The sequence below is a fragment of the Hylobates moloch genome, unplaced genomic scaffold (genome assembly GCF_009828535.3).
Source record: "Hylobates moloch isolate HMO894 unplaced genomic scaffold, HMol_V3 SCAFFOLD_15, whole genome shotgun sequence".
NCBI lineage: Eukaryota > Metazoa > Chordata > Mammalia > Primates > Hylobatidae > Hylobates > Hylobates moloch.
Window position 1 is genome coordinate 52241580 of NW_026652290.1, and position 15717 is coordinate 52257296.

Sequence of the window (15717 nt, forward strand, 5' to 3'; positions counted from 1 at the left end):
TGTAGAGCCACTAATGTTCATTGATTTAGAATTTAATGTTTCATTCCTGATTGGCAGTAATTTGTCTGTCAAGAAATTTTCCACGGACATTTATTTTACTTTAAAAGAAAGAACTCTATTCTATGTCTTTCCCTATACCACCCCCGTCCATTTTTTTTTCTTTAGATGCTCAGTGGTCTATAAAAAAAACTTAAAGAAATGGTACATAAAATTCAAGTAACTATACAGAGGCGTATAAAAGCAGTCCCAAATGACAAGATAATTAACACTTACATCTTTCTACCCAGTGGTGTGTGCATGAGGTATTTTCCCTTTTTGTCTGTGAGTCCTTGGAAGAACTGTATAGGTCCTAAAATAAATCAAACTCTGGACAAGATGAAATGTGAATATACCTTGAGTGTTTTTGAATATGAGGTCAGGTCTGCCATTTTCTTAGGTCCCAAATGCGTAGAGGTATTATATGCACTACCAAGAGCCTGAGATACTCAGCTAGGATAGTGCGGTCATTAAGAATATAGATTTTAGAGTCACTTCAACAGAATGTATTCAGGTTCCAACTTACTTTTAGCGTTACCATATGTAAATTATTTAACCCCTTACAACTCCATTTATGAAGTAGGAATAATAATAGTACTGAACAATATAAAGATGAGAGGGTTTGGATCAAATGAGATAAATACATGAAAGGCTGTATTTCGTTGTGTGGTAAAGCACTAAGTATGCACTAATTATTAGCTGCTCCTATTTTTGTCATCATCATCATCATCAGTAGCAGCAGTTAGCAAATCTGCTAATTCATATTAAGCATATCCGGCATGTCTCAGGTCTTTTGCAGAGTACTTGAAACTTTGTCACAGATTGTGAATTTATTAGGTTTAATTTGGTATAATAAATTGACTTTGCTTCTTGATAGTTGTCTGTGAAACTTCTATGGCTGTCCTGAAAAAGTATGATCCAGGACTGATGATTTTCTAATTCGCAGCTTAATTATTTTACAAGCAATCAGTCAGTTCAGCTGTTTTCTACAGATGGTAACTACTGCTTAGGGTGCCATTATATAACAGGAGTATTATTGTTAGGTAATTCTTGCTAACAGGCTACCAAACCAAATAACTCTGGTTTGGTAATTTCAAGATGGAAGTCACTTGAAATTTACTAGGTGTGATGAAGTCATCACTTTTCCTTTAAAAATTGATAATGATCTCTGTGTTTTTCTGCTTTGTATGGATTTCATCTTAGATCTCCGTATGTTTGTATGTTTTATATTTGGTTTTAAACATTAGAGCACTGGATCCTGGCAGAGAAACTGAGATTTAAACACCAGAAGGTGTTGATTGCCTAATAACTTCTAGATCTCACTTATGCTATTGTATCTCTCATGCACTAGGATATTCAGTCTGTGTCTGGGTTTGGAATTTCCTAAGCTTTCTCTTTGCATATTCAAAATGAAGAAGTCTAGATTCATATTCCAGCTCAACCACTTGTTACCAGCATTAATTCAGTAATCTGCTCATTCAGTCAGCAGATATATGTGGGCGCTACTCTATGCAAAATACCATGGTTGGAGGCTGGAGATAAGATGAGAAATCATGGATTTTAAATAGGAGGGTGACTCTATTAGATTTGTATTTTTGGAAGGAACTTGCATTTCACAGGAGCCTGAGAGACTAGTTAGAAGGCTATTGCAGTAATCTATGGTAGAGATGATTTGGTAGCCTCAGCATATATTTGTATGATAATTCAAGCCACGAGGGTGAATGAATCAATTCATTTAACCTCTCTGAGCCCATCAATAAACTAGAAATACTAATTCCTGCTATATTTGTCTTACGTTATTGTTATAAAGTCAAATGAGATAATATATATAGAATCATTTGAAACAGCCATGGAAATGTTATTTATTATAATTTATTATAATTATTTCTTTATCTGTATGCCTTTGTGTGTTTTCTTTATATTTCTACTGATTTATGGTCTACAATGTTAAACATTTTCAGTTTTCAATTACCTGCATAGCTCCCTAAATTATTGAAAAGATTGGTACATTAAAAATATAATTGAACCAAATCCAAGACACAGTTCTTTGCAAGGAAATGTAGCAACAATTGCATCTTTTTAAATGTAATGTAATCCATCATTTCCCGGGATCCATGAATCTTTTTCACAGTATAAACTGGATCCATGAAAAAGAGGAATAGAATGCATCTTATCAGTCTCTCAGATCTTGATGGTCAATTAAATATTCTTTGGTTTACTTCTTTTGAAGGGGCACAAGGGCTTCTAAAGCCTTCCATATCACCATTCTTACCATAATAACCCTCACTCTACAGGTAAGGAAACCAATGTAGAGATTTGCCTAAACACAGGATTTAGGGAAACAACTTCAGAGTAAATTCTTGATCTCACTGAGTCTATTGTGATATATACTAGTGGCAGAACAGCATTTACTACTTAACCTCCTCACACTGACTGAAAGATCACATCATCCCTGGAGAATTTATTTTATTGCAAAATCAGTATCCGATAGTTCCTGAAAAGTTTGAAAGTTTCCATCTCTTTGTATATATTCACAAAAATAAATGGCTACAGGTCTGTGATATAGCTGACTCTCCTCTGACTCAGGTGTGAGATGTTTTAGTGAATATTAACTAGGCAGTCCTTAACAGGCTTGCTTATGGTTTTGTCACTGGGACATCAGAACTAAAGAATCTTTATAAAGAGATCTCACTGAACCCTAGGTACCAGGCATCAACAACTACCAATTGGCATAACTCTGCCTACTTCATTTTGTTTTCTCCACTACTTGAGCCCAGCTATTCTTGCCTCTCCAGTTCCGTATAATTAATTATCCACCATTGGTCCGAGATTCCCTCACAGGGCTTCAGGCATTCCATTACCGATCTTTTCCTAATGTAAGGAAAAGGGAATAGTGGAGAGTCCTGAGGACCCTGGTGAGAAACATAGGGCAAGCATATATGACAGATCCACACCAGCATTTTTCCTCTGCAGCCTTTCAAGTTTATATTATGCAAAGGGACCTTTACATCAGCAAACTGTGAAAGTAACTACTAGTTACTACATTAAATCAAACTTCTCCAGTGAGATGTCCTAGAGTAATTAAGTTGTCAATCAAAATTATGTTTAGTCGTCCTTGAAGAAGTAGTGCAAAATGCATAACCACGCAGTTTTCCCTGTTTTTACCTAGAAAACTCTTACATTTCCTTCTGGATATAATTCTTTTCTTCTCTACTCTTATTTTTCTTTTCATCCTTAACACATGTTGTATGTAGATCCTAGTTACAAGACAAGATTCAGTAAGGGACACAGCATAGCAGAGCAAAATGCTACTCTTCTCTGGGAATGGGGTTGCAATGGAAAGTATTTTGGAGAAGAATAAGGGATCAAAGTTCCATAATTTTTTTTTTTTTTGAGATGGAGTCTCCTTTTGTCGCCCAGGCTGGAGTGTAGTGGTGTGATCTCAACTCACTGCAAGCTCTGCCTCCCGGGTTCATGCCATTCTCCTGAGGTTCCATGATTTCTTTTACTATCCTTGCATTTATCAAGAAAATATGATGGGATTATGAAGGCAACAGAAACTTGAAATCAACTTATTTGATTTTCAGCTTTCTCAGCTATCCAGCTGCAGAAGGAAGGGGATTACTGCAATACAGCTTCATTATAGTTCTGTGTTTCTTTAGATTCCTGAGATGGGCATTCTAGGAAGGACGAGAATTGGCCTCATTTTTATCTTAAGTTACCCAGTGTTGTTAAAAGTGATCACATGGCTCATATTCCTCAATTTCTTTAAATTGATAAATGGCAGCAGACACTAGTCCTCCATAGCTTCTCCCTCAGTGGGAACATGGTCATAAGTGACTTAAGATAATACCTTAATTATGAGCTTGGCTACCATGTTCCACAGACTGTTGGCTTTCCATCCTGGGAAATGAAGTTGTAGTATAAAGAAGTATCTGAGAAGTCCAGGTGCAGTGGCTCACGCCTGTAATCTTAGCGCTTTGGGAGGCTGAGGTGGGCAGATCATTTGAGCTCAGGAGTTTAAGACCAGCCAGGCCAACATGACGAAACCCTGACTCTACCAAAAATACAAAAATTGGCTGGGCGTAGTGGCACATGCTTGTGGTCCCAGCTATGTGGGAGGCTGAGGTGGGCGGATTGCTTGAGCCTGGGAGGTGGAGGTTGCCGTGAGCTGAGATTGTGCCACTGCACTCCAGCTTGGGTGGCAGAGCAAAACCCCATCTGATAAAAAAAGAGTGTCTGAGGCTGGTTAATTTATAAAGAAAAGAAGTTTATTTGGCTCATGGTTCTGCAAGCTGTACAAGAAGCATGGTGCCAGCATCTCCTTTTGGTGAGGGCCTCAGTAAGCTTCTGCTCATGGTGGATAGAGAAGGGGGAGCCACCATGTCACATGGCAAGAGAATGAGCAAGAGAAGTGGGAGAGGAGCCACACTCTTAAACAACCAGCTCTCACATGAACTCATTACTGTGGGGAGGGCACCAAGCCATTTATAAGGGCTCTGCTCCCATGACCCAAACACCTCCCACTAGTCCTCACCTTTAGCGTTGTGAATCGTGTTTCAACATGAGATTTGGAGGGGACAAATATACAAACAGAAATTTACAGACAAATATACATATCAGAAGGGAAGTCTCAATCCTCTTTTCCCTATCATTACCTGCTAACTAATTCCAAACATTCTACTTTCTCTTTTGTTTGGCAACTCATTCCCTAATAATAAGCTGTCTTAATTAGAGTATGTTTATTTGCAACTGTCTTAGTCCATTTGTCCTGCTATAACAAAATGCTTGGGACTAGGTAATTTATAAATAATAGAAATTTATTTCCTACAGTTCTGGAGGCTGGAAGTTTAAGATCAAGGTATTGTCAGGTTTAGTCTGGTGAGGGCCTGAAAACTGCTTCCAAGATGGCAACTTATTGCCGCATCCTCTGGAGGGTTCAAATGCTGTGACCTCACAAGGTAGAAGAGGTAGAAGGGCAAAAAGGGCCTAGCTAGTTTTCTCCATTCCTTTTATAAGATTACCAATCCCATTCATGATGGCTGAGCCCTTATGCCCTAATCACCTCCTAAAAACTTTACGTCTTACTCCTGTTGCACTGAAGATTAAATTTCACCATGAATTTTAGAGTGGACACTAACATTCAAACAATAGAGCAAGGAGCAAAAATCTATTCAAACCAGTTCAAGAATAAAGGAGGGCTTATTTTAAATATACGCATTTCACAGAGTCTAAGAAAAAGGTAAACAGTAGATTAGTTAGGACAAGGATCTTGTCTGCCCCACCCAGTCCTATCTCCTTAGGACTTAGCATAGTGCCCGCCATATGGTACTTTAATAATAAATATTTTTTGAGTGAATAAACATGATGCAATTAGCAATTACTTCAGTCTCTAGATCTGTTTGGTCAGCTCTGAAGATGGGAGGGAGTTGAGGTAGTAAGTAGCTCAGGATAGATATCATGAGATGTGAGTAATAGAGAAAACTAGGATGTGGTTGTAATCTTAAGGAATGTTCTGTTAGCATGGTATGGAACTGGAGAGTTGATGAATGGCAATTTTAGTACATACATCCTACCACAAATTTGGATGGATTATAAAACCATATTTACCACCAACAGTCAATTCTTAATATGCCAGCAATATAATACGTAATAATTAAAATATTAGGTGATAGAAATAGATTGTCCTTTAAAACCTGGATCTTCAATTTAATAGTTTGGGCATACTCAACTTCTCTAAACCTTATTTTTTTCATTTGTAAAAAGAAGTTATATTAGTACCTATCTCATAGACATGTGATAACTAAGTGAATAATTGCTATTGTAAATGCTCAGTAATTGTTAGCAGCCATCATCATCATTGGAAAGAGTACTGGGCTGGAGGTCATTGTATTACAACTTCAATCTTGCCAACGACTAGCTATGGTCTTGGTCTTGGGTATTCATTAAACCTTGCTTGGGCTTTGGGCTCCTCATTTATAAAATGAGAAAGGTGGACTAGGTGATCTCTGAATTTCCATTTAGTTCCAAGATATTAAGATTTATTATGAGAAGGGGGATCATGTGGATAGCTTTATGTCTGTGGAGAGTTGTTATAAATATTAAATGAGATAATGCCTGTGAAATGCTTTACAGATGACAGAACATAAATACATATTGTAATTATTAGATAAATATTAAATATGTTTATATAGTTGTCATTATAGTTATGTATTATGCCATGTTTACCAGGGGACTTACACAGTAGTCCCCTCTTATCTATGCAGTATATATTCCAAGAGCCTCAGTGGATGCCTGAAACCATGGATAGTACTCAACCTTATACAGTTGTACATTGCTTAGTGACATGAATGTGTTCTGAGAAGTGCTTCGTAAGATGGTTTCATTGTTGTGTGAACATCATATAATGTACTTATACAAACCTAAATGGTATATAGCCTGCTACACACCTAGGCTACAAACCTGTACAGCATGTATAGTACTAGATACCATAGGCAGTTGTAACACAGTCAGTGGTAAGAATTTGTGTATCTAAACAGAAGAGGTAATGTGTTACACTATGACATTACAATGGCTACAGCGTCACTAGGCAATAGGAATTTTTCAGTTCCATTATCATCTTTTTTTTTTTTAGACAGTCTTGCTCTATTGCCCAGGCTGGAGTGTGGTGGCACTATCTTGGCTCACTGCAACCTCTGCCTTCTGAGTTTAAGTGATCCTTCTGCTTCAGCCTCCTAAGTAGCTGGGATTAAAAGTGTGCACCACCACGCCTGGCTAATTTTTGTATTTTTTTTAGAGACAAGGTTTCACCATGTTGGCCAGGCTGGTCTCAAGCTCCTGGCCTCAAGTGACCTACCTGCCTTGGCCTGTCAAAGTGCTGGGATTACAGGCATGAGCCACCATACCCAGCCCAGTTCCATTATAATCTTATGGGACCACCATCATATATACAATTGATTGTTGACTAAAACATCATTATACAACACATAACTATATATACTATGCTTTTTCCTATACATGCCTCCCTATGTTAAAGTTTAGTTTATAAATTAGGTACAATAAGATATTAAGAACAACAATAATAAAATAGAACAATTATAACAATATGCTATTATGTAATATAAATATGGTGTCTCTCCCTCAAAATATCTTACTGTACTATACTCACCCTTCATCTTTTTATGTTGATGTCAGATGATAAAATGCCTGTGTGATGAGATGAAGTGAAGAGAATTCCAGAAGTCAACAATTCACACATTTTAAATTGGGCACCATTCTGAGTGGTGTGATGAAATCTTGACTGTCCCACTTAGGGAAATGAATCATCCCTTTGTCCAGTGTATTCACGCTCTATATGCTACCTACCTGTTAATCGTTGGTCACTTAGTGGCCGTCTCAGTTCTCAGTTCTGCTCTCTTAGTATGGCAGTACTTGTGTTCAAGTGACTCTTATTTTACACCAATAATGGCCCCACAATGCAAGGGCAGCGATATAATATTTTCAGTCAGTGGTTGACCATAGATGACTGAAACCATGGAAAGCGAAATGGCAGATAAGGGGAAGACTACTATATTCAGAGTATATGCAAGCAGAAAGCAGGCTTTGGGTGTTTGCTATCAGGGGCTCTTGTAAAGTCAATGGCCATGTAAAAAGGTCAATAATTTTTTACTAAAAGAAACTTTATATGTGATTCTTTAAGACGGGACTCTCTCATATAGTCTGCCTTATACTATTTACTTTGGGGTAATGTTAGTTAGTTTGTTTTTTTGTTTAAGATACAGGATCTTGCTATGTTGCCCAGACTGGAGTATGATGGCTATTCACAGGGGCAATCGTAGCACACTACAGCCTTGAATTCCTGAGTTTAAGCAATCCTCCTGCCTTAGCCTCCTGAGTAGCTAGGACTACAGGCATGTACCACCATGTCTGGCTGGATAATGTTGGTTTCACAGGAAAATCAAACTGTTTAGTCAAGATCTGAAGCACTGTGGTATTCTTGTAGAGACATTGGTGTGGTTATGAGATCAGAGTTGCCATAATAAAACATGTTAGCTAGGCAGTCCTGAACGTCAGAAGAAACTAAAGAATATGAATAAATTTACTTTGGAAACTTGGGTATCTGAACATGAACATACTGGTAGAAATGTATTTTAAAAATAAAAGTTGGCCTAAAACCATAAAAGCCCTAGAAGAAAGCCTAGGAAATACCATTCAGGACATGGGCGTGGGCAAGGACTTCATGTGTAAAACACCAAAAGCAATGGCAGCAAAAGCCGAAATTGACAAATGGAATCTAATTAAACTAAAGAGCTTCTGCACAGCAAAAGAAACTACCATCAGACTGAACAGGCAACCTACAGAATGGAAGAAAATTTTTACAACCTACTCATCTGACAAAGGGCTAATATCCAGAATCTACAATGAACTCAAACAAATTTACAAGAAAAAAAGAAACAACCCTATCAAAAAGTGGGCGAAGGACATGAACAGACACTTCTCAAAAGAACACATTTATGCAGCCAAAAAACACATGCAAAAATGCTGATCATCACTGGCCATCAGAGAAATGCAAATCAAAACCACAATGAGATACCATCTCACACCAGTTAGAATGGCCATCATTAAAAAGTCAGGAAACAACAGGTGCTGGAGAGGATGTGGAGAAATAGGAACACTTTTACACTGTTGGTTGGACTGTAAACTAGTTCAACCATTGTGGAAGTCAGTGTGGCGATTCCTCAGGGATCTAGAACTAGAAATACCATTTGACCCAGCCATCCCATTACTGGGTATATACCCAAAGGACTATAAATCATGCTGCTATAAAGACACAGGCACACGTATGTTTATTGCGGCACTATTCACAATAGCAAAGAGTTGGAACCAACCCAAATGTCCAACAACGATAGACTGGATTAAGAAAATGTGGCACATATACACCATGGAATACTATGAAGCCATAAAAAATGATGAGTTCATGTCCTTTGTAGGGACATGGATGAAACTGGAAAACATCATTCTCAGTAAACTATCGCAAGGACAAAAAACCAAACACCGCATGTTCTCACCCATAGGTGGGAATTGAACAATGAGAACTCATGGACACAGGAAGATGAACATCACACTCTGGGGAGTGTTGTGGGTTGGGGGGAGCAGGGAGGGACAGCATTAGGAGATATACCTAATGCTAAATGACGAGTTAATGGGTGCAGCAAACCAACACGGCACATGGATACATATGTAACAAACCTGCACATTGTGCACATGTACCCTAAAACCTAAAGTATAATAATTAAAAATAAATAAATAAATAAAAAATAAAAGTTGGCTCTACATGACATTAAATAAATCTTGGAAATGTTTAATCATTGTAGCAAACAGCACCATTTCATACTAAGGAATTCTTATAAAGCATTTTAAATGTACTTCCTTTTCAATTAAAAAATATTTTTAATACCTTATCCAAAGGATACTTTACCAATTATATCTTAGACATTCGATACCTCCTCAAGAATTAAAAGAGAGCAATCTTAAGAATGTAAGGTTTAAAGAGAGACAAATGGAGGAAGTTTGAACCCAATAAAATTTTAAACTTCATCTACTAGGTTAAATGAAAATAACAGATGTCCCTTTTGTTAGAGAATTTATAGTGCTTTAAAATGCAAATTTCCTATGGGTGGACTACTGAAGGACATGTTGTGTGTTTCAGTATCAATAATTTTGAATCCCTTACCTGCTATCCTTAGCCTCATCCTTCTGAATTATAATTTTAAAATAAGCTGCTTCTTTCTGCCCTCTCCCATCTGAGAAACATTAAGTCAGAAGATTGATGATAGACTTCAAGTTTGTATGCAGAAAAATAAACTTGTTTTCTATAATTTGCAGTGCACTGCACATGTGGAAATCTAAGGATAGTTAATTGTTATTGCTTAAGATCATGAAGAGTATAACTTGGTTTATGAGAAAAGTTCCATGGCTAATGAATTTTGTCTCTTGCTTGCCCGACTGGTTAATGGAATCAGAGAAATATTTTATGTTTTTTACAATAATGCTTTCATTCTCTACTGGAAATATATAGGGATTTGAGTCGCCAATCTTTGTTAGAGCATACCTTCTTCATTCATTGTATCATTTGGTTTCCTCTTTTTCAGTTTTGTTCTGTATTAGTGTTTCAAAATTCTCCTTTGAATTTAATAATGGCAGTGAAACATAGATTTAAAAGGGATAATCAATAAGTTGGCAATTATATATATATGAATATGTGTATATATGCATACAGTAATCAATAGCTCATTCATTCTCTGTGTTCCTTGTTTTCTCTGTAGGAGCTGGCACACTGCAGATATTTTATATAAGAAATTATACCTAAAACTCAAGTGCAGTGGGAATGTGTAGGATGAAAATAGCGACCATAGTCTGCTATCATTTTCTCAGGCACACAACTCTCAGTCAACTTATGTAAAAGCTTCTTTGGGAATTTATAGATTGTCTCTCCTCCACCTCCCAGGCCCTTACCAGTTCTTTTTAAAAGCAGGATTGAGTTTGGATCCTTAGATCTAAAATGGTGTGGGAAGTACACAAACTGCAAATCTTTTTGTCATCAAAAATAGGCAGTACAAAAGCTTTGCTTTCTTTGCTCTTATCTGACCATGCCTACGAGGCTTGTCCTTGCTCGGTGCTGTGCTTTTATGATATGCCTTTCTTAGCTATGGAGACCCAAATAGGAGCCCTCCTGGCCATTCAAATGGCAATGTCACTTCTTTTTGACTACAGATGATGGACCCTATACTCTCTGAGAGGGCTTTTCTTAGACATGGGTCAATGAGTAGTACTCACTCAGCAGTTATTTTAGTTTATGGGCTGAAGTTCCTTGAATTCCAGAAGATAAGGCAGTCATTGTTTCTCTGAGCTCATTGCCAGATACCTGGTCATTTGATAGTAGGTGCTGCCAACCTGAACAGGGGGCAAGCAACCTGTTCCTCCTTATCGTGGCCTAAGATGCCATCCTTGTCAAGAAAATGGAGATGGATCATGCTGCTCTAACCCTGACATACATCATTGTCAAGCCATGCTATTGGCTTTCAGAGATTGGCCAACACAAAGTACTGTTTCTGGTAGTAGAACTTACCTTGGATGCCGAGAATGTTCATGATGAGGGAGTACAAAGGACCTACTACATGAAAGATCATAATTCACAAATGAACTTCTTTTCTGTGGCAAGTTCCCTCAATACCCTGAAATGCTGTCTGGCTGTTTGATAAATATGGTATACTTATTCCATCTCTAACTATGGACAGTGGCTGGTTGCTCTTTGAAACTGTTTAGCTGTTTCCTTCTGGTTTTATTTCAAGGGATATTGGGGTGGGGGAGCCAGTGGCAGGGGGAGATCTAACTTATTCAACTAATAGTTTCTAAAAGACCATTTTCCTGATACATGGTTTTGAAAAGGAGAGGGACAGATTTATTTTTTAGTTGTTATCCGAAGCTTGCTGCTGCATCCTTCTTTCTCTGCATTTTCAATTTTAACTGTTTCAGATTTCATTACTTTTTGCAACTTTGAGACCTTCTACACCTTAAGTTTCATGGACCAGAAAGAATAAGTAATGCCATTTCAAAGAAGAAAACTATGTTGTGGTTATTACTATTTTCATATCATTTGACCCTGGTTCCAGACTTGGTAAAACATGTTTTGTCACAGTTAAAGTAGTATATCGTAAGAACTTCTTAATTTCCAAAGCCTTTTTACTGTTGTTTTTTTTTTTACTAGAAATTTTAAGAAACAATTATTTAAAGTTTTCATTACAGCTGGGCATAGTAGCTCATGCTTGTAATCTTAGCACTCTGGGAGGCTGAGGTGGTTGGATCACTTGAGGTCAGGAGTTTGAAACCAGCCTGACCAACATGGTGAAGCCCTGTCTCTACTAAAAGTACAAAAAAAGTAGCCAGGCATGGTGGCAGGTGCCTGTGATCCCAGCTACTCGGGAGGCTGAGGCAGGAGGATCATTTGAACCTGGGAGACAGAGGTTGCAGTGAGCCGAGATGACGCCACTGCACTTCAGCCTGGGCGACAGAGCGAGGCTCCGTCTCAAAAATACAATGCAATGCAATGCAGTACAGTACAGTAAAGTACAGTACAATGCAATGCAATACAATACAATACAATACAACACAACAATACAATATAATACAATACAACACAACAATACAATACAATACAGTACAGTACAATACAATACAATACAATACAAAGTTTTCATTATGGGGATTAATTTGCTTGAAAACACACAGAAGCATTTTCAGGGATAAATGAGCCAGTAGAAAGAACAACCCATCTTAGTCATCATTCCAAACCACAGACCTCACCATTAGTTCAAGGGCAGTGTGTGGCCATCTCTTTCTGCTCTATCAACTAACTCCAAACATCGCCTCAGTTGAAAATTATTTTACTTATTTAGCACTGGTGCCCCTCCTTCCATCAATCCACTTGTTCTTCCTTTCACCCATGTAGGCCAAAGTCCTGATGTTCATAGTATGCCCCAATCTCCCAAGAATTTCTGATGCATTCACTGCTCTTGCTTGTCTACCAGTGTTTACACTGGTACATTTAATATATTTTTTGGCCCTCACTTCATGTTGTTAGGGCTGACATCAGTAAACTATGTATATTAATTGAGCTGTTTTATAGGGTATAAACCAGGAAACCATATTAAATACCATGTCTATTTAGAAATTATTTTAATTGTTGCAAGTTGACAGATTTCTACACAGGTCTACAAGAAGTTCCCATAACATTTTAATCCATCTACTGCCTTTATGTAGATAACGCCTTATACATCTCAAAAAAAAAAAGATTACAGTCCTAACTTTTATAAGACTTTTTTTTTTAAGTAAGGCATTTTAAAAAGTATGCCTTTCCATCATTACTCACTCCAGCATGCCAGCATTTAACAGATTCTGATTTGGATTCTGCTGTTTTAATTAAATCATATATTTAATCTACTTTTAGTGTGACAGTATTAAAATTTGTCCTCTTTCTTTCTCTTTAATCTATTTGCATTTATGTGCATGAAAGAAAGAAAAGGAGAGAGAGAAAAAAACCCAAATATCACCTTAGCATTCTCAATAGCATATTTCTAAGATTGAAATTTAGAAAAATTGAAGAAAACATCATTGCCAACACTTCCATTTAGAAAACCTGAAGTTCCAAATGCTAGTAAGTCAATGTATAGATTTTTTAAAGCCTTGCCTTTAATGTTCTGTGCTGGTAGTTGACTCTATTTTCCTTCTATTCTATTTTATACTCCTTTTCTGGAAGGAGCAGGTGGTATGGTAGAGTCACTAGTGGGATAATGTACATTTGGATGGGTGAATTGAGGCCCATGTTTTTGTTTTTGTTTAACCACTAATAGCTATGAATTTGTGCAACTCAGCTAATCCCTTTTAGAATTTTTTCAGTAATTTGTTATATGTAAATGGGCTGCACTAAAATCCCCAATTGGACTAGATGACTAGGTGTTACCCATTCAAGTGTGATGAAGTAGGTGGGGAAGTGTGTTCTGAAAGGCAGTAGTATGTACAAATTGTGAGAGAAAATAAAGAGCATACTAAAGAGGTCTCTTAAATTAGAGGACTAAAACTAGTTCATTTTGACTAGAGAAAAGGGTGAAATGAAGTGGGGTAGTCATAAGGAATTCATGGAAAGATAAGTTATTGTTAGATCTTGCAAGATGTATTAAGAAGCATATACTTTATTCTAAGAACACTGAGAGCTGTTTATGTTTTAGGTATGAGAGTGTCATGATCATTTTCTACTTTGGAAAAATAATTATAGCAAAAGGGTGATAAATCCATAGGAGAGAGGCAAGACTAGATGTAAAAACCAGTTAGAAGTAGGGTTGCCAGATAAAAAACAGGATGCCTGATTAAATTTGAAGTTCAGGGGAAAAAGTGAATTTCAGATAAACAAATTACTTTACAGTATAAGCATGTCCCAGATATTACAGGTTATATGCAAATGTCCTAAGGACATAAAAAGTGTTGCTTTAGTAAGAAGGAAGCCAAAGAAAGAGTACTTTTAGAGGAAGTAAGGTGGTGGAAACCAGATTGCAGAGTTGAGGAATGAATGGAAGATAAAGACGTTGAGTCAGTGTTTGTAAACAAGTCTTTCAGAAATTGATTCGAAAGGAAAGAAACAAGGTATTTATTTCACTTCCTCTGAGAAGTTCAGTGGTTATTTTTCTTACGTCGCTATTGTTAAGCCAAATGACTATGAACCGTTTAATTGTAAATGACACCAAACATATAATGGGACCACAAATAAAAGAGAAATTATTCTTAATTTGTTTTCTTCGTAGGCATCAGTAAAATTTTCCTAATAAAATTTTTCTTCTTTCTGTCATTCTCTCCCCTTTCATTCTGAATGATGTACCTTTCTGGAGAATTTCAGGTCTGCTCACTTTTTTACCAAATCCAGCTGTCAGACTGCTTGAGGCCTGCCCTTCCCCTCTGACTCACTGGAATCTCTTTCTCAGCTGTCTGCTCGTCAGTGGATGGAAACAAGGTGTAGCACGATCCCCTGCCCAGACAATTAACCAGGGGAAAGGGTGAGGTTCTTGACTCTCCCCTACAAAAGCATTTGTGAGGGCTTTTTCAACAAGGAATATTTTAAAGACAGGGCTGCTTTTAATACTTGAAATGCTGATTTATCCTCCATACCTACTGGCACTTGAGATATTCCTTAAAAAGCACCAGTCTGTCATGGAAAGAAGTTGCTTATGTACCTTGAGAAAAAGTTCATTTCCTTTTCCTCAAACTAATCTAAATTCCCTTTAAACACCAATCTCCTTCTCTCAGCAGTACCTAAGAGTTCAAATGCCTAATGCTTCCTTTAGAGCTCCTGTTGTGTCTGAAGTCAAATCTTTGACGCCTTACCTAATAACTACCAGCTTAAGGTCTCAGGTTTCATTGGCAGAGATTCTCTTCTCCTTTTTATTTTTTAAAATTTGTTTGTTTTAGGAAAAGAGAAAAGGGAAAACACCACATCAAACTGAGCTCTTAGTTCCAAGTTTATATTCTCTAATAAGGTAGATCCTAAATCTAGCTCTTGACCTCTGAAAATAAATTCATTAGCATTTATAAGCAGAATGACAGACTGTTATCTATGTTAATATTGATCTAATTGCATAAATTTAGCCTAGATGTTAGATCATTGTTTTAATACTTTACATTAAAATTCTATATTGGGGGGAAAAATTATCAACGAATCCTAGAACAATTCCATGAAGCAAAGAAGGAAAACTAGAAAATATAGAAAATGTTAACTTCTTCCAGGAAAGCTATGCATAATGTTTTACTATGCCTTTATCAAAAATGGTCTCTAATAATGAAGACTGTTTTAATATAATATATTTAAGTTTTCAATTCATTGAAGAGGTGGCCATGTAGATAAAAATGCATATTGTTATTTTATTGCATCCAAGGCCAATAGTTTTCACAATTACTTTTGCTGGGACATATATGGCTATAACCTAGTTATTAAAATGGACCCAGTATCGAGTTGTACTGCCCTTAATCTGGATTGGACTTTATGTTCTGACCACAATTCCCTGACACCAACTGAGTATCCTACAGTTCAATCTAACTGTAACTTCCCAGAGTTAGCAGAGACCCCACAAATTGGGG

The 15717-nt window shown here is 37.1% G+C and overlaps 1 protein-coding gene across 4 annotated transcripts in view; it reads left to right on the forward strand.

The window, feature by feature from the left end:
* EXOC6B (exocyst complex component 6B) overlaps positions 1-15717 on the forward strand; it is a 677279-nt gene that overhangs the window by 483761 nt on the left and 177801 nt on the right. The gene's annotated exons all lie outside the window — the stretch shown is intronic.